Here is a 20,551-nt window from a genome sequence, read left to right as displayed (position 1 = left end):
TTAGAACAATGGGCTAAATTAAAATAAGACCAGTGAGCTCGTTTCATAGCTTAGGTAAATGAAGCCAATTTCCTATGATAAACATGTTTCACAATTTTAAGTAAATGAATCAAGTTTCCAAATAATTTACACATTTAAATGGCTAAACTGATACTTCAGGTTTACTTTATCTCATTAATTCATTAAAATATTACTGGGTTGTTCAAAAACTTCATTTGGGTTTTTCCATAAGACGTTACAGAAAAGCTAAAATGAATTTTTTGGCCAACTCAATATACTGAGGATAAGAAAATGTGTAGTTATTCTTTGAAGGTTGTGCCCAACCTGGCCCTTTTTTTTTTTTTTCCAATAGTACTTAGAGATGAATATTCTCTAACCTTTTCTTCCTTTTTTTTTTTTTTTTGCCAACAAAGGTCCATCTAGTCAAGGCTATGGTTTTTCCAGTGGTCATGTATGGATGTGAGAGTTGGACTGTGAAGAAAGCTGAGCGCCGAAGAATTGATGCTTTTGAACTGTGATGTTGGAGAAGACTCTTGAGAGTCCCTTGTACTACAAGGAGATCCAACCAGTCCATTCTGAAGGAGATCAGCCCTGGGTGTTCTTTGGAAGGAATGATGCTGAAGCTGAAACTCCAGTATTTTGGCCACCTCATGCGAAGAGTTGACTCATTGGAAAAGACTCTGATGCTGGGAGGAATTGGGGGCAGGAGAAGGGGACGACAGAGGATGAGATGGCTGGATGGCATCACCGACTCGATGGACGTGAGTTTGAGTGAACTCCAGGAGTTGGTGATGGACAGGGAGGCCTGGCGTGCTGCAATTCATGGGGTTGCAAAGAGTCGGACACAACTGAGCGACTGAACTGAACTGAACTGAAGTAAGAAAGGCATTGGTCAGCCCAGCATCTTTTGGATTTCACAAAGGTTTTTGATTAGCTTGTTTTTTACAATTCAGCGTTACACTTTAACAACTGGCTTGTCTAAGAAACCAAAGCTTAAAATCTCCATTTCCAGGCTATGCCTTGGGCACAGCATGATGCACCCCAAATCATGCTGTCTGTTTAGTAAATGAGGAAACAAGGAACAGGAGGAGGCACAAGGATAAGGTCAAGGTCACGAGGTCAGAATGTGGCAGAGCCAGCTTTCAGATCCAGGCCAGTCTGACTCTTATCTACACTGCCTTCTACACTTAACCACTACATCTATACTACAGTCTCTTGTGACTGGAACTCCCCTCTCTGTTAGGCTCCTGATCTGGTCCCTTGGTGGTTACATGGCCCAGAGGACCTCTGTACCATGCTGGGGGTGGGGCGATGGTCAGTGAATCATCCCTCCTTCCCAGTCCTGCCAGTGCTACCGCACCTCATACCCACAACTAGAGAGTCGGGGAACAAAGGCTGCAGGTGCTCAAAATGTGCAAAACCCAACCAGCTGCAACTGGAACCTACAGGGCTTTAGAGAGGGGCAGCACTTGACCCTGATGCTTTGGGGGAGGAACTGAGCTGTGGGGGATCTAAGCACTATGGACAAATGTATAGAGTAGGGATGTCATTAAATGCATGCGTGAGTGACAGTTGCTCAGTCATGTCCGACTCTGCGACCCCATGGACTGTAACCTGCCAGGCTCCTTTGCCCATGGAATTTTCCAGGCAAGAATACCAAAGTGGTTTGCCATTTCCTACTTCAATCAAATGCATGCGTATGTCCCAAATCAGAGTTCAGTTCAAAAGACCAAAGTACAGGTGGTATGACAAGAGAGCAGATGTACTGGGTGCATAACTATCATATGGCCTGGTGGAGCCTCGGAGAGGACTGAGTACCGATTGGTACTGGCCTTGCTGTGGCCCCCCCAGCATCTTCTCTCCTGCTGGTAACAGATGCCAGCAAGTATCATGTGACCCAACTAAGCCAACTCTAGTACCCCCGCTGACCACATCGATTGCTCCAAGGTGGAAGGCAGGGCCCTTGACCCAACCTGGACCAGTCAGATTCTCTATTGTGGGAATCCAAGTATTCTTCAGACACCCAAGCACCAAGAGTAGCTGGACCCAAGTCATTCACTTTCTGGCAGTTTTCTAAAGTCCAGGCCATGAATTCTGGGCTCTGAGGCCCTAGGGGCATTTCTGGGTCCCACCATTCCCAAGCCTTGGATATCTGTCTCTTCCTTTGGTTCATTCACTACCCTGTTTGCTTGAGTCAGACTCTGTTACTTGCAACCAGTATCTTTAACACAGGCTAAGGAGTCTGTGCTTAGTTCAACAGAAAATAGAGGGTCATGAAATGACTTTAAGAATAGGGAGATTATTATCAGACACACAGAGGTAATTCATAGGAATAGATACAAAGGAGCACAAGAGATGCCATCTGCTGAAACGCCTATCGAAGATTATTCAGAGCCATGTTCACCCTCCCCTGGAAAAAGGGATGGAACAGAGGTTTGAAATACCTGTAAAGAAACCACAGCACTCAAAGCTGTGCACCCCATATAAAGCAAAGAAAATTTCATTTCAGACAGTCAGAGGCGCATTCTTCTTTAAACCTGGTGGTTTCAGATCTGAGAACTGTAATTTCATGGACCCAGAGAGCATTTGGGTTACATGTGGCATTCTATTATTTGACCTTGGAAAATCGGTTTGTGTTGAGGTTTTTTTTTTTTTTTTTTTTTAGGTGTGTGGTTATTGTTATTGCATTTTCTAAAATAATCCAGTCCTTTTCAAAATCTAAAGGGTCCTGCAATGCAATAGCATTCCTGATAAGACAACACGATCTTCACCTTTCCTTACTCCCCCCCTACCTTTAAAGAGACTGAACGTGGATAAAATCAACTCAGCCAGATGCCAAGGAACTGAGATACTCCTCAGGAAAGGGAGGAAGAAATGAAAGTATCCAATGATTATGCCTCAGTTAAGGCCATTCTGGGCTTCATTTTATTTGCGATTTAATGCTGAGAAATGAGAGCAGTTATGTTTTAGTTGGCTCTCAGCATAAGCAAATAGGTGGGATTATCTATCAAAGCAAGCCTGTCAACTGACACAGCTTAGAGGGTCACCCAGCCACCATCAGATTCCACACCCTCCTAACAGGGACTTCATTCTCCTGCATTCTTGCCTCGTTCCTCCATAACATCATCCCTGCCTCTCAACAGACCACGGTAATGAAGTACGAGTCCTGACACACATGTAGGCTTTCGTGCAATAGAAACAGTCACTTTCACTCTTCAGTCACATACGATAATGATGTCATAAAGGACTAGAAAATTTTAAGAGACTTATGTATATAGAATTGTCTAACTTACTAAGGCTTTTCACATGTATTACTCCAGCAACTACCTTAAAAAGCAGAGTTCCTTTACCTCAGCAGAGTTGACATTCTTTGTATATTTGGGGGACTGTCCTGTGAACTGGAGGATGTTTAGCATGACCGGCCTCTGACCACTATCCATCTGTAGCACCACTCTGGCTGTGACAACCAAAAATGTCTCCAGATGTTTGGGGACAAAGCTGCCCCTGGTAAGAATCACTTCCACATGTCATTTTCTCCAGCCTCTCTACTTGCCATCACCTGGCAAGCTCCTACTCATCCATTTCATGGCTGACTGAGACATCACCTCCTCCTGGAAGCCTTCCCTGCTCTCACAGACACAGTCCTGTCTGCTTCTCTGACCTTCTTCATCTTCTGCCTGTTCACCTGGATCATGCGCCTGGCACACTTTATGACACTAACTTGGTCTTCCATAGACTGTGAGTCCCTTAGGGACACGGCCCACTTACTGTTGCCTTCCTGTGCCCATGCACAGCAGGTGAATCATATCCAGAAGACATGAGAAGACTCTCTGGGGACAAAGGAGGGCCAGTAACATCAGCACCACTGTGCTCTGGAGGAAACAGAGGTCAAGGCAGTTAACCAACTTCCGTGTCCAAGGTCACAAAGCTAGTTAAATTGTTGAGCTGATTTTCCTTCCTCAGATTCTCTGGATTCCAAGTATTTGTCTCCATCACCACCCAGGCCAAAGTCATCGTTTCTCACCTGGCTGCCTGTAGCAGCAACCACCTGCTCTCCACGCATCAGCCAAGTGGTCTTGGGGAATCCAAGTCTCCAGGTCGTAGCTCTAACTTTCCCACCTGTCCACCCATCTCCACTGTCCCCATCTCTCCCCACCCCCTTTCTCTGGTGTCCTTCCTGTTCCGTATGTAGGACAGCTCCCTCCCACATCAGGGCTTCGGCACATTTAACTTTTCTGGAATGTTCTATCCCTTCTTTTTACCTAATAAACTCTTCTCTTCCTTCTGCTCTCAGTTCTAAGGCCAGTTTCTCCTTCCCTCACAGCATGGACTAGATCAAGTCCCCTTGCCAAAGGCCCCCATGCCCCTGTATCTTTCCTTCATAGCACTTACCCTGACCTGTGACTACTTACTTGTGACTTCATGTGTTTCATATCTATCTCTGCCACCCTTCCTCCGAAACTGAAGCTCGTGATGAGAGGTCTATGCTTATTTTGCTCACTGTTGTTACAGTGTTACACTGCACAGTAGGCTGGCACATAGTAGGAACCCAACAAACATTTATGGAAGGAAGGAGTGGAGGAGAAAGGAAGGAAGCAAGGGGAGAAAGAAGGCAGAAGTAGGAGAAAGGAGGGAGGGAAGAGGATCATGCAAAGCCATGATGGGGGGCGGGCAATGTGTAACACACAGAGTCACCACTGAGAGCTGATGTGTGGTGGCAATCTTAAAGAAGATACTGATTTTCTCTCCCCTTTGGCAAGAATGCCCAGACCTGGTTCCCCTTTTAAGCCATCTACTCATCTAATCTATAATGTAAGCAACTCTTGTTTGGAATCGTCTACACACGAAAAGAATCAGAAATTAATAGAACCTGTGATCTTTCAAAGAAATGACACTTATAGGATGACACTGAGATCAAGCCTCCTTCCTGCCTCAGACAGAGAAGGCCTTTGAAGGCGGTGCAGCCCTCTGGCAGGTTGGCATTGGTGGGGGAGACTATGAAAAAAGGGATTTGGGGCCAGTAAAGAACTGGAGTGCTTCCCAGGTGGCACTAATGGTAAAGAATCTGCCTGCCAATGCAGAAGACACAAGAGACGTCCGTTCGATTCCTGCGTTGGCAAGATCCCCTGAAGGAGGATACGGTATCCCACTCCAGTATTCTTGCCTGGAGAATCCCACAGACAGAGGAATCTGGCCAGCCACGGTCCATACAGTCCAAAGAGTCGAACATGACTGAAGCAACTTAAAGCAAAAGTGAAAGTGAAGTTGTTCAGTCGTGTCCGACTCTTTGCAACCCCATGGACTGCAGCCTACCAGGTTCCACCATCCGTGGGATTTTGCAGGCAAGAATACTGGAGTGGGTTGCCATTCCCTTCTCCAGGAGATCTTCCCAACCCAGGGATTGAACCCAGGGGTCCCACGTTGTAGGCAGACGCTTTACCGTCTGAGCCACCAGGGAAGTCCCTAGCAACTTAGCAAGCACGCAAAGGACTAAGGTGCTGGAGAATAGCAGAGGCCACAGGGGGTGCCACCTCTCCCCCTTTCCTTTGTACTTTCTCTGTGATCAGAGATGAGACTCAAGAATTCAACTTGTTCCAGGGCTATAAGGCAAGTCTGGTTCTCAGTGAAATGAGTGCTTCAGAACAGCCTGACATTCTGCAGCTGAGTCTCCTCTGGCCCCTGTACTTCTTCCTTCCCTTTTAGGAGGCTCACACCCCATCCCCATCTAGATTTCTAGACTTTAGAAATCTCTACCTGTGATCATTAATACTATGTGGCACCTTGGCTGGGCCATGGCACCCAGATTTGTATCAGATACTGGTCAAGATGCTGTTGAAAAGTAATTCTTTAGATGTAATTAACACTGAAATCAGGCAACTTGATGGAAAGCAGTTCATCCTACATCATGTAAGAGGGCCTCCTCCAATCATTTGAAGGCTGAAAGAAAGAAAATGGAGATTCCCCAAGGATGGAGGAATTCTGCCTCCAACATGAGCCAATTCCTTAAAATAAATCTCTCTATATATGTACCTGCATACGATTGGTCCCGTCTCTCTGGAGAACCCTGACAAATATACCACTCCTTCTAATCACAATGCATGGCTCTGGCTCTGCCTCCCCCTGGGCGTGCTGGGACAATCTGATTAACTATTTCTGGCTGCAGCATTATTAGATATGAACAGACTCAGAGATTACTCCTCCAGGAGAATATGTATTGTAACTGGTGCCTACAAGTGTGATTTTAATATCACATCTTCCCAGACAAGCAAGGTGAATGAACATTTATATGTCCATTTAAAAAAAAACTGAGGATGTAAGTTTCAAGCAGGTAAAGTGGAATGTCCAATTTATATGTCTGGTGTCAGCAACTTGAATCCAGGTGGGTCTGTTCAGTTCTGTGCTGTTTTGAGAACTGTGTTGATCGGCTTGGAGCCAGAGTCTTCACCCTGCAGATTCTAACGCTGGGATCCTGAGACACAGCACTGGGCAAGAGAGAGAAGTTGAATAAAGTGGGAGAAAGAACCTGGATTTTGATTGACTCAGACACGGTTTGAGCATCCCTACAGAGCTGCAAACTCCCTGTGGGATTGTAGGCAGTTATTTCATCCCTCTTGGCCTCAGTTTATCCAGTGAGGGGACTGGAATAACTAAATGACTGATTTCTAGGAATTATCTCTCTTACATAGCTTCCCACAATTGGGGTTTTATTGTTGTTGCTCAGTCATTGTGTCTGACTCTTTTGAAATCCCATGGACTGTAGCCCGCCAGGCTCCTCTGTGGGATTTCCCAGGCAAGAATATTGGAGTGGGTTGCCATTTCAGGGGATTTTCCCGATCCAGGAATCAAACCCATTTCTCCTGCATTAGCAGGCAGATTCTTTACTGCTGAGCCATATAGGAAGCCCCATGATTGGGGACAAATGGCCATATATCCAGAATAAAACTAACCCAAGGAAAGCACAGTGGTTTCTGATGTACATGCCATTGTTATTGTTGCTGTTGTTGTTATCACTTCTTCCTGATGCCAGGGTCTGTTTTGAGTTTTTCCACCCTTGACACCTGTGTCTGACACATCTCTCCAGCTCATAATGAGCTTTCATTCAAGCCACTGATCAATAGCAGGAACCAGCAGGTCTGTTTCCCCTGCTTGTTTTCTCTATCTTCAATCGGCCAAGATAGATTAGGCTATTTCCAAGGTCACTCAATATTCGAGGAAGAGAATGGAAAGATATCTGATGGGCAGTTCATAGAACAAGTCTGCACACAGACAAGCAAGACGAGAGCTCGGCTGTGTGTTCTGTGACAGATGTAACTTACATCAAGGTCAGAGAGGATACGTATTCCTGCGGAAACTTCCTCTACGTCACAGTTGCTGGCTTACCCATCAGCTACCAAGTCAGGGTCCTCCCTAACGGAACACCGACCTATAAACAAAGGACCGACATTACCAGCCCAAAGGTGCTGTGTAATTTCACGGTCTGAGGGGTTCCTTGTTATGCAATCTGCTATACTGGCTTTTTGAAACATTCATCACAGGGCTAACGTTGAGGACATTCACAGAGCCCCTTTCCCTGCCAGTGGAATCCTGACATTTTGGTTGGAATAGCTGACACCTAACCTCTTGATGGGCACCTATACTCACCCACTCAGCTCTGGACAGTGCTTGTAAAGAAAGAATCTGTCCCACGTTCACCTCTGAAGATAGGCACGGACGTTTCCTGGTTCAGGAAAACAAACACAAGAAGTGTGATGTCACCACATTCCCTCAGCATGTAGGAGGAAACTGGAAATGCGAAACACGGAAGATCAGAAGTGAACAAAGCTTTTCATCGTGAACCTGAAAGCATTGGTTCAAAAACCCAGGCTGAAATACAGGTAACCAACTCAACGGACATGACGAAGCAAGCTCCGGGAGTTGGTGATGGACAGGGAAGCCTGGTGTGCTGCAGTCGACAGGGTCACAAAAAGTCGGACACGACTGAGCGACTGAACTGAACCCAACTGGGGGAGGATCTGCCTCTACTCTTGCTCTCAATTGAACTGTGTTCTATGTTGGTGTCCTAACCTCCAGAATCTCAAAATGGAAGCATGTTGGAGTTCAAGCTGTACATTTCAAGGGTAATTATATTAAAACAAGGTCATTAGGATGAATCCCCACTTGATATGACTGGTGATTCTATCAGAAGAGAAAATCTGTACATATTTACACACAGAGGGAAGACAACACAAGGAGACTCAGGGAGGAGACGACCATCGATAAGCTAAGCAGAGAGGATGAGGACAGATCCTTCCCCAAAGGCTCCCAGAACCAACCCTGCAGACGCCTTGATTCTGGACTTCCAGCTTCCAGAACTCGGAGAAAATTCATTTGTACTGTGTAAGCCACCCAATCTGTATTACAGCAGCCCCAGAAAACTCATAAAACTCCCCAAAGACATTGAAGTATTTGCCAAAGAACTGAAGAAGTAGATTCAGATGTAGGTTTCTCTCTCTGAACAGGTTTACCCTGCCAACAAAAGTGGTCAGTGTTTCAAATCACATGCTTTCCAGAGGGGAAAAAAAAAAAAACTCTAAATATGATATACGTAAATGTGAGAGAACAAAGAGAGAGACTTTCTCCCGAGCCTTTATTTTCTATGATTCTCTAACGTTGTCAAATCTGACTCTGTAAACCACAGTAGTTTCCAGGAGTAGACCCTGGGTATTGTTAAGGCATTTATTCATTTATTCATTAATCCTACAAATATTTACTGAATGCTCCCTGGATTCCACACACTGTTCTAGAAAATGAGGGTACAGTTATGAAAAAAAATCACCGCTGTCACTGAGCTTATTTTCTAGGAAGGGAGACAGATAATAAACAAGAAAGTATATAAATCATATGTTAGGCAGTAATACAAGCTATGGAGAAAAATAAAGTAGGGAAAAGGGATGGACTGTGGGGAGTTGTCAGTTTATACTGACTGGACCAGGCATACTGATTATTGACTCAACATGTCTCTGCCCTGTTCTCATCCTTCCTGGGTCAGTTCTCTGTAGCAAGGGGCTGGAACCTTGCTACATTTTCCAGATCCCCTTGCAGCTAGGACTGGTTAGGTTCTGCCAATGGGAGACACCAGTGGAAAACAGATAGCAGTATTCTTCCTGGTTCCGACGGTGCTTCAAGCAACCAGGGTCAAGTAGGGGGCTCTTGGGTCCCTGATCAGACAGAGTGATTCATTAACAGTATCCATGCAGCAGTTAGTGACTCTGATAACATCAAGTGTAGGTCTCTTCAAGTGCCCAAGCACCAGTGGAAGTGACCAGTCTGGTCCTCCTGCAAGGCAATGGTGGTGGTGGGTCTGGCACTGGGAGCATGGGCTCTGGGTTACACCATTTCCCCTTTCCTTGTCCCGCCCTCCGCAGCCCCTAATCTCTATACAAGCCCTCCTATCCCTTCTGCTCCTCCAGTTGAAAACCAGTCTCCTCTATTAAATTCTGTATGAAATATCTAGTTGTTCCTATGCTTCTGACCAAACACTGACCAAGGAAAAATATCTTTCTGAGAAGGTGACATGTGAGTAGGGACTTGAAGGGAATGGAATGATATTTGTGATGACTTAGAGGAAGAGCATTCCAGGCAGAGGGAAGAGCAGGTGCCAAGGTCCTGAGGCAGGAGCATGTCTGGTTATTTCAGGGAAACAACAAGGAGGCCAGAGGAATTAGAGTGATGAAGGAAGAGCAGAAAGCAAGATCAGAAAGAGCCAATGGTGAGGCCACTGAGATGATGTTATTACCCTAAAAAAGATTTCAAGATTTCTTACTGACTATGGCCTTCCCTGGTGGCTCAGATGGTAAAGAATCTGCCTGCAGTACAGGAAACCCAGGTTCAATCCCTGGGTCAGGAAGATACCCTGGAGATGGGAACGCACCCATTCCAGTATTCTTGCCTGGAGAATTCCATGGACAGAGGAGCCTGGTAGGCTACAGTCTATGGGGTGGCAAAGAGTCAAACATGACTGAGCAACTAACACTTTCACTAATTATGTGGGAAGACAGAGAATGACAAAGCTGAAGAGACATCAGTCCCCAGTATTGGCCTGTCTCAACATCATGAAATGGAGAAATTGTGGGAATTATGATTTAGAAATAAGGTTGGCAAACTATAGCCCATAGGCCAAGTTCAGCCCACCACTTCTTTTTATAAATAAAGCTTTATTGACACACAGCCGTACCCATTCTTATATATAGCACGGTGGCATGTACATGCCCATGGTAAAGATGAACGGTTGCAACACAGACCGTATGGCTCACAAAGCCTGAAATATTTACTCTCTCCTTAACAGAAAAAGTTTGCCAACCTTGATTTAGACAGTCATCTTACAATGAAGTGGAGGTGATTTCAGAACAGGAAAATTACCATGTATGGTTAGTCAAAAAAACGTGTAGCTTTGACCTACATAATGTAAAATCTTGGCATAAAGTTAGCAGAAGGATGATAAGATAAAAACCTCCAAGTACATCACAAAATTGTTGACCTAAAAGCAGCCTCGATATTGTCAGGAAAGTATTAAAGAGCATCAGGCAGGAATGGCATCACCGACTCGATGGACATGAGTTTGAGGAAGCTCCAGGAGTTGGTGATGGACAGGGAAGCCTGGCGTGCTGCAGCCCATGGGATCAAAAAGAGTCGGACACCACTGAGCAACCGAACTGAACTGAACTTGAGGCAGGGACTGAGTCAATGGTGGGGGTAGAGGGGTGGGGAGGGGATGAAAATCAGTCAGTGACATGATGTCTAGAGTAAGATGGTGTCTGCTTACAGTAATTATGAATGAAACAGAAGCCCAGGTCCGATATGTGATGGAAATTCAGGAATGCTGGACAAGAGAGCTTCAGAGTTTTAGAAATCTGATCCTAATCCTAAACCCTGGGCTTCAGAGTTTTAGAAATCTGATCCTAATCCTAAACCCTGGGCTGGGGGTGGGGAGAGTGGGGAGAAAGGGATGCACAGCCAGCTCTCACTTGATCCTCCTGCCCCATTCCCTTCTCCCATGAGCACCACGCCCCCCTCCACTTCATCCTTCCTTCCTTTTGCTGAAGTTAACGCCCTACTCTGAGAACTGGAGCAGAAGGGTAAAACACATCTTTGGATATGGAAATTTAGCTCCTCATTTTCTTAAAATGTACAGAACCTTAAACTAACATTTGCATTTCACTGTCTCCAGAGTCCCACAGACCTTGATGAGCCAAGAGGCAGTTAACACAAGCATTCCTGGGGAAACTCGGTTTTTCTATTGGCAAATAAATCTTTTTATATTAAGGTGAAACAATAATAATCATTTTAAACAATCATGTGGAGTGTGATTACAAAATAGCTCATTTGGAAAGAACATTATCAGCTTTTGAGATCCTGGGAGACTCTAAGACGGAAGGTGCTACAGATAAAAACCAACTATTTGGGGGATTTGTTATTTCCACAGTACATGGAGGCAACATGCACACTTTTAATACCATAATGGAAAAACAATGCCAATTCTCATTAAATAAAAAGTGAGAGCACTTGCTACAGACAAACCCAACATCTCTCATGTCCTTGCTGCCATTGAGGAAAAAGTGTTGGAGATGTTTCCAGATTCCTGGGGCTCTTCACACACTGCTCAGCTCTGTGCTCTCCCATTCTGAGCACGCGCCCTTCATGCACTGGGTAATAGTAAGGTTTGCTAGCAAATGCAAACAATTACCTTGTGCTGTGCTCCACTTACTTGCTATTTACTCAGGGTTTCTGGAAAGCAGAATTCCATCTGGTGCCGTCGAAGTCATGCGGAGCTCACTTCAATGGCGAGTTTTTCAGAAGAGCATAACTTCCCTCACTTGGGCTTATTGGTAACATGTCGACCCGGAATTATTCAATTGTCAGAGGGGTCAGATGCACTGACTATTGTTGCCAAGGTACATGAGTGCTAACCCACTTCAGTTGTGTCTGACTTTCATGACCCTGTGGACTGTAGCCCACCAGGCTCCTCTGTGCATGGGATTCTCTAGGCGAGAATACTGGAGTGGGGTGCTATGCCCAACTCCAGGGCATCTTCCTGACCCAGGGGTTGAACTTGCGTCTCTTATGTCTCCTGCACTGGCAAGCAGGTTCTTTACCACTAGCACCACCGTGCTTCTTCTGAGTGTGGACAAACTCCAAGGATCAGAGAGAAATAACTAGCACCCATTCATTCAACAAACAGTACTTGAACCTTCCTTGTACCAGATGCTGTTCTGAGTGATAAAGATGCAACGGGAGAGAACAGGCAGGATCTTGCCTGTATGGGACTTCATATCCAACAGAAATGGGAAAGATAGGTCATCATCAAATCAATGGTTTTATGAAAAGACATATGTAAACTGTTTCCTTCCCGGTACAGCAACTATCCCAATTAATATTATTTACACAAACACAAATATCATTCATCCTTATTTCATAACAAAATTATAGGTAATTCTGTGCAAAGCCACTATCCAAATTATGAATTCTTGGCATCTGAACTAGTGCAACTTAACTCCTAACTACACTGGTAAAGACTGTGTCTCCTCTTTGACAATGTCCATCTGTGAACATTCCTTCAGCTCAGGCAGGTGTCTTCCTACAACCACACACGTCAGGCTTGCTTCTGCACAAACAGTAGCTGTGAGTGCTTGGAGGCTATATCCTTATTCTCATTAGCCTTTTCCATCTTCATGTCCCTCAAGGACCCACTGTGATCTGGTTTCCATCTCTGTTGTGCCAGCTGACTTGCCAAGTTTATCAATGAATTTCCTGTTACTCAATAAACAGATTAAGTGTCATTGCTCAGCTTCCTGATCTTCTCACCTGCATTCAATAGAGTCGACCTCTGTTCTATCCTTGTCTTCCACAACTCTGTACTCTTAAGGTTTTCCCCTTACCTTCTTTGTTTCCTCTGTTCACTAATCCTCCTTTACATTTTGATATCCCTAAGGATATCTCTACAACCTCTTCTCCTGGCTTCGTACCCAGTCTCCTGGCTCCCATATGACCATCATTATGCCAGTAACTTACAAATTTATATATCCAGCTCATGCCTTTCCTCTGAGCTGAAAAACAACATGCTCAGTTGTCTACTTGACATTTCCCCATATACCACAAGTACCTCAAAATCAACACATCTAAAATTAAACTCTTGATCTGATTCTCAAATCATTTTTCTCCAAAGTCCTCTGTCTCTAGGAATAGCCCCACCAACTGTTACAAACCAGAAGCTTCAAGGACAATCTTTCTCCTTTTTTGTCCACAACATCCCAATTAATGTCAAGAACCATTGGTTCTACTTCCTAAGCATCTCTAGGACCCACCCAAAGCTTTCCACATCTACTACAACCACTAAAGTCCAAGCCAACATTTTCTTTTTCCTGGAACACTGCAAAAGCCATTTTCCATCTTTACCCCTTTTCAATCCATTCTCCATATTACAACCTGAGTGATCTATTAAAACACAAATCTAATAATATTGCTCCTCTGTGTGAAATCCTTTAGTTACTCTTGATTGCTCTTAGATTAAATCCAAAATCCTTAAACTGGTCATGGCTGATCAGGTACCTACCCATGGTCTGCTGTTCAACAAAACTGACCTTTTACTTCCTCAGCCATCTATTGTCCAGCTTCATAACCTTCAGCATCAGTGCATCCAATGAATATTCATGGCTGATTGGGATAGACTGGTTTGACCTCCTTGCTGTCCAAGGGACTCTCAAGAGTCTTCTCCAACACCACAGTTCAAAAGCATCAATTCTTTGGCGCTCAACCTTCTTAATGGTTCAACTCTTACATCCATACAGGACTACTGGAAAAAACATAGCTTTGACTATACGGACATTTGCTGGCAAAGTAATGTCTCTGCTTTTTAATATGCTGTCTAGGTTTATCTTAGCTTTTCTTCCAAGGAGCAAGTGTCTTTTAATTTCATGGCTGCAGTCACTTTTTTTAATGTTGGGTTTTAAGCCAGCCTTTTCACTCTCTTCTTTCACCTTCATCAAGAGGCTCTTTAGTTCCTCTTTGCTTTATGGTCTGGATGTATTCCTGAACATTTAGATACTTGTAGTTATGGAATCAAATCATATAACACTATGCATTTTACTATTCACTCAATTACTTGTGTTTTATACAGATGTAACCCACTCAGTAGGGACAGACACAACTGAAAGGATTCCAAGGCCTTTGGTTTATGTATTCTATTTTCCAGGGCCACAGCAGTTTAAAATGCACAATGCTGCTTTAGTCAACTAACAAGAACAATTTTGTCCACTTCCCAGCAACTGTGGAAGAAATGGGATCAAACTGTTTTTGTTTTGTTTTGTTTAAGAAAGAAAGGTTAAAAGTCACAGAAAAAGGAATTGTGTTCCTTAGGAGCTGAAACAAGTGCATGCCCTAAGAAGTCAAAGGAGGAACCTAAACATCCTAATAAGTCTTAGGAAAAGGGATCATGAGGGGATTTATAAAAGGTCACAGATAGGACACTGGAAGACAAGACCAGGTCTCACTTGGAGACCAAATGGATAGGTTTGGTCAGCAAGACCTAGAGGGTAAATCAGACCTAGGCAGTAAGTAAGAACAGAAAGATAGTCAGTGTAAATATCTCTGGGTCCATGCAGCCAAGACTGAAGTCTCTCGAGCACCAGGGCTCTGATGCCTTATTCAGTGATGGAAATGTGTCCAGTGCTATTTCTGAGATTGAGGACAAAGAAGCAGCCACTTCTTTGGCTTGAAGGAGTTCCTGCCTTCAAGAAGCTCAGACTCTATGTAATGCAGACAACTTTTAAAAAGTGGCTTAGGAAGAGAATCCAAGGGCAGCTCAGGTTACCATAGCCTACCATGAAGAACAGGAGGTGTAGGGGCCAGTACAATGGCACACTGGGGCACAGAGTGTGATCACTGCTACTCCACGATTTTCCTGACAACCCAGAGCAGATGTGCTCCTCAAGCAGAGGACTCAAAATAGCAGAGCTGGAGCAAGACCCAAAGGCAGAACCAGAAAACACAACTTCAGAAATATCGATGGTATCAGTTAAGGGGCAGAAAGCCACATATTTCAGCAAACTAAACCATCAGGAGACACAGCCCTCAAATTGCCTTCCTATGATCAGCCTGATTCTAGAAGGAGATGGCCACCAGCAAGAAAGCACGCCAAAGCAAAGGCAGAGCCTAATCAATGAACAACCCCACACAGCCCAGACTCAGAGCCAGTGGCGGGCTTCTCACTACCTCTCTGGGGGTAGAAGACTTTCCCTGTCCCATGTGAGAAGACTGTGCTGTAATTGCTATAACTAACTAGACATAAGTCCAAGTTCATCGTTGGGTAAAACTCTACGGAAGACTGCTTAGATTCTTCTCACACCAATTTCTTTATGTGTTTTCCCATAAGAGAGCCATAAAAAAGAAGGAAATCCTGCAGTTTGTCATATCACAGATGAACCTGGAGGACTCTATGCAAAGTGAAATAAAGCCAAACAGAGAAAGGCAAATGGTTTACAATCTGAATCTAAAGAAGTCAAACTCATACAACCAGAGAGGAGAATAGTAGTTGTCAGGAGCTCAACAGTCAGGGAAAGGGAAGAGGTTGGTCAAAGGGTACAAACTTTCAAGTTTAAGATAAAAAAGTTCCAGGGATCTAATGTACATCATGGTGACTATATCTGCTAAGAGAGAAGATCTTAAGTGTTCTCTTCACAAATAGGTAACTGTGATGTGACTGGTGTGTTAATCAACTTGATGCGGGTAATCATTTCACATAAATGTATGTCAAAACATCAGACTGTACACCTTAAAAATAAAATCATACTGCACAATCTAAATTTTAAAATAAGTTTATAAAATGATATTCAAGAGGGCAGCTATGAGGCAAGTAGTTCTACACATCACTTCAGAACTGCCCCAGTGTGGACCCACTGCCTCTGGACATACACTCACGGCATCTTGTCCACTGGTTGGATCTGAACACCAGGAATCCTCCCACACTGAGTGCTGTGCTGTGCTTAATCGCTCAGTCATGTACAACTCTTTGCAACCCCATGGACTGTAGCTCACCAGGCTCCTCTGTCCATGGGATTCTCCAGGCAAGAATACCGGAGTGGGTTGCCATGGCCTCCTCCAGAGTATCTTCCCAACCCAGGGATCAAACCAAGGTCTCCCATGTTGCAGGCAGATTCTTTACTGTCTGAGCAGGGAAGCCCATGAATACTGCAGTGGGTAGCCTATCCCTTCTCCAGGGGATCTTCCCAATCCAGGAGTTGAACTAGGGTCTCCTGCATTTCAGGCAGATTCTTTACCAGCTGACCAGGGACGCCCCTCCACCACAATAATCCCCAGGAAATGGACTGTGTGCCCAGCTTGCTTCCTTTACATCAAAATCCCACCTGTGTTTGCATCTTATTTACTGAGGCTGTCATAGGACTCTACTGAGCAGCAAGGAAGTCTAGGGAAGTTGGCATTTGACTTCCCTCTTGGATAGGACATGTTCATATTGTAAATATTCTCCAAAGACTTTGTAGAAAAGTTTGTGTGGCTACAAAATAGAGCAAATGTCTGTACCACACATTGGTATATCTCTCCAACCTTTCAGTTCACCAGGCCCACAGCCAACCAGGGTCGGGGTGGGGCAGGGGGACAGGAACCACCCAGGACACAGGTGAGGACAAAGTGTCAGGTTTGACTGAGTCTGCACACGTCTCCCCACGTGCATTTCCCTTCTTCTCATCTTTTATCCGAGGTTCAAGTCAAGCTTCAGCCTCAGATGCTGCCATGGAATGATGGATAAAACCGAGTCCCTAAATTATTGCCAGTGGAGAAAGAACCTATGCTCGTTTTAAAGAGCTGTTATCTGCTGAGCACACAATAATGATTAACTAACAATTGTTATTCTGATTTGCCAAGTACACCGAGACTTCCCCAAACCCCCCGCAAAAAAAAAAAAAAAATTACATATAGTTCTAACAATGATAACAATATTAGAGGGCAAACAAACTAGACAAGTTCCAAAGGATATCGAAGGCTATTTTTCAGATAACAGCAGGCTGAAAAATAGGTCATGTTGCCAAGACAAAGAAACTTAGAATTAAACCAACCTACTAAAATATCACAGAGATGTTATTTCATTCTTTTGCTTGATATCATGAAATCAAAATTAATGATTAGCAACCAGGATAGAAGGGTCAAACTGCTTGGGTAAAATGATATCTGTAATATCAGACAAGTTCTGATACTATAATGAAAGCAGTCCAAAAATGCCCAAGTAGGTATTTATATTTGTCAAAAATGTAATACACAGAGCAGTGAACTGCTTTATGTGGAACCACTGCAATAAAAACATGAGGGAATTAACTCTATCAGGAAAGTTAGTTGTAATTTTGCAAATAAGTTTTTCTAGGGGAAAAATGTCTCAGAAAAAAAAAAACTTTTCCCCTTAAAAATAACCTATTACTTAAAATGCAGCAATTTTACTTTACTGTCTTAACAGTTCCAAAGATACAACCATAAGCCTCTAATATCCACACTGATGTTATGATTCTGGGTAGATATACTATGTATAAATTCCAAAGCCATACTTAATGTGTATTATGAAATAAAACATAATATAGATTCTATTTTAGGTAAAACTTTGTTTTTTAAAAAATGAGTATAGTATAGAAACCGGGCCCTTGACACATGAGATGGCAACCAAGAATTTTATTTCAGAATTAAGTTCTTAAAGTCTAAAGTGGGCTATGCATACAAATTCAAACTAGGAATGGATTTCTCTGAAGTGAACTTCTCAAGTGACTAAAAATACTTTGATCGAAATAAATATCTTAAGCTTTAAAAACATGTCTCAGTTTCAGAACTGCCAAAAAACTTAGAAAATTTAGGCATTCAGTCCTCATAGTTTCTTAAAGGGCCATTTCATGAAAAGACAGCCCCTTCCAAGAGTGGTGGCTGTCAGGCCGGATCAACTCCCAGCTAACAGCCAGCAGCTGCCTGCCTCCCAGGTCAGCACCGCCTGGTTTGTCAGCAGCAGGAGAGTCCCAGATACCAGTGCATCCTCCTAAAAGGAACGCAGCTTCGCACTTCTCAAATTCTAGCAAAAACTTTCCAAATAAATTCAATATACTGCACCATAGGAAGTCACCCATCCACCTCTTTCCTACCTCTGTTGACCTGGAGTCTCTGCTGGATCCATAAGAGTCACTTTCATTATGCAAGGAACATTCTCCCACCTCCAGCTGCCACTCTCATCACCTGCAGAGACAGAGATGAATGAGAAAGGTGGATGCACCCCAAGGAGGTGATTTCCCTGATCCAGGTGCTAATCACATTGGTGACATTTAGCCTGGACAGAGAAGAATGACACTCAGAGCTAGGGGAGAGAGTGCCCTTTATTTGAAGGTTTCCAGGCAAGGAGAGCTGGTCCTGGATGAAACACTGAAAGTTCACCCCAACTTGGTCCACTCTCTTTCCCTCCCTCAAGTCCTACTGGTTCTCAAAATGCTTCTTGCACAGAATATATAAGCCATTGGTTTTCCATTTGTAAAATGGTGATATCAATATTGCAATGTTTAGGTTTGTTAAAGGAGATTCTATAGGTAGCCAGGTTCAGAGAAGTGCTAAACTAGTGTGTGATATCTTTCTTTTGTATCAGGACAGATGGTATCAACACTGTACTACTGATTACATCTTCCAGGTGTGGTTCTAAACTAAATCTAACAAGCCTAGCTAACGGGAGTCATTAAGAGCATCATCTACTCGCATGAGCTCTGGAGCCAGGAGTAAATGACTGAGAACACTGGCTTGATCCATTTGTGTAGGTATGATCCTTTTAGCTCTTACTATGCACCAAGCACTGTGGTGAGGATTTAACACATACACACACGCATGCACAAACTCATTTAACGTTTGCATTGAATCTGAGCATCCAGGTGTTGGCACCCAAAGTGGGGCTGGGGGGAGGACAGCAGGGAAGAAATAAAAGCTTCCCAGTGCTCCTCAAATACCATGTAGACAGCTATCTACTCCATTCACATGCAGGACTCTCTTGAAAAGCAGATGCACCCCAAGTGGGATCATCATCCTGAACAAAAAGCACACTGCACCCCTGTGCGCCCCTCCTGAAGAAGAGTGAACAGTTCTATCTACATCTTCCCTCCAACCTGGTCTGGCAGCTGGAGCGGGGAACATTTTCATTTTTCTTAGACTAAGTTTTCTCAAGTGGAAAGCAAACGCTAGATGATGTCTAGAGTGCCTGAAATCTCTAACACTGTCCACAGTGACTCAAATCAGCGTCACACAGTTACAAAGCACAGAAGTCCATCTGAGCCAGCTCACGAGGGAGGAGCTCACCGTGGCGTAGTCCAGGCTAGAGTCGGGAAGAGGTCCAGCCCCGAGGAAGCCCCGAGGCCATTCTACCAGGGAGGCTCTGCTTTTATCTGGGCCTCCCTCTTGCTCTCTTTGTTCTATCCACCTGAGCTCCCCATCTCTAATCTCCTTCTCTTTTTCATTTTTCATGACCCTGATACCAGCAGCTTGCACACCAGTTTACACATTTTCTTCCTTAGGGCATCCCATGACCTTCTGCCCCCACTATTAGCTGGACCACGTCTCCACCTCCACACCAGCCAGCCTGGACTGGGTTAACCAGTCACCATCTTTTTCCCTTCTCCTTTCGTCTCCACCAACTGGCAAGGATACAGTTTCCATTGCTACGTAAGCCCGCGGACAGAAACTGATCTCTCCTCTCAAACTTTTCATTTCAATGGAGGTGAAAAGTCATCCTAATGTGTACTTACTATGAAGAGTTGCTCCTATAAATGGAGTCCTGAATGGAGTGCTGAATGACAGAGTTAATAAAACATTGAAAAAGAGTCTTTTTCTCACCTGAGAAATTAATTGTTACAGCAAATTTAAGAAGGAACTCTTGACATTCGATTTCATAACAAGTGTTTTATTCTCAAATTGTTCCTCTGATTTATAAACTACAATGTGAGGGCCCATCAATGACCATGGGGAACATTTCTCTCCCTAAATACCGAAGTTTGATTTATGCCCGTCAAGACTAAAACTAATTTATTTGGCTTACAATATAACTCCAAGTGCCTTGAATTTATGTTATTACAATTTTGAAAAAAAAAAAACTTTAAAAATACATTAAAGCACTGCCCATCTTGACAAATACATATATCTCTGGAGATTTTGCACAGGTCAAGGGCCCAGGTTGTCACTATGAATAGTTAGAGAACTGTCACTATGGCAGTTAGAGAAGATCCCACCTCACCCTCTCTGCCATGGTTTAAACAAAGAATGTGAATAATAGAATACTTGTCTTGATTCCTTATAAATATTTTAGGACTTATTTTTCTCATCAAGGCTAAATGGGTAGCTATACATCTCAAAAGAATTTTACTTGATAGAATGTGGAAAAAAATAAATAAAAATTTAAAAATACACTAGAAAGTATGTGTATACTCTGTTTTCAACAAAAATAGTTTTTAAAAAGTTCCACTTGCATTAAAAATAGTTATTAGGTGTTGGTTCTCTCAGT

General features: G+C 43.7%; 1 long non-coding RNA gene across 1 annotated transcript in view; it reads right to left on the bottom strand.

Annotated features, from left to right (window-relative positions):
• LOC112443504 (uncharacterized) overlaps window positions 1–20,551 on the bottom strand; it is a 730,208-nt gene that overhangs the window by 538,934 nt on the left and 170,723 nt on the right. The window contains exon 5 of the long non-coding RNA XR_009492349.1: window positions 18,165–18,255. This is a non-coding gene — a long non-coding RNA (uncharacterized lncRNA). The remainder of the gene's footprint in view (window positions 1–18,164; window positions 18,256–20,551) is intronic.

This window comes from Bos taurus, chromosome 22 (assembly GCF_002263795.3).
Source record: "Bos taurus isolate L1 Dominette 01449 registration number 42190680 breed Hereford chromosome 22, ARS-UCD2.0, whole genome shotgun sequence".
NCBI classification, from domain to species: Eukaryota; Metazoa; Chordata; class Mammalia; order Artiodactyla; family Bovidae; genus Bos; species Bos taurus.
The sequence above is the reverse complement of the archived record's forward strand: the minus strand, read 5'-3'. Positions and strand labels throughout refer to the sequence as shown.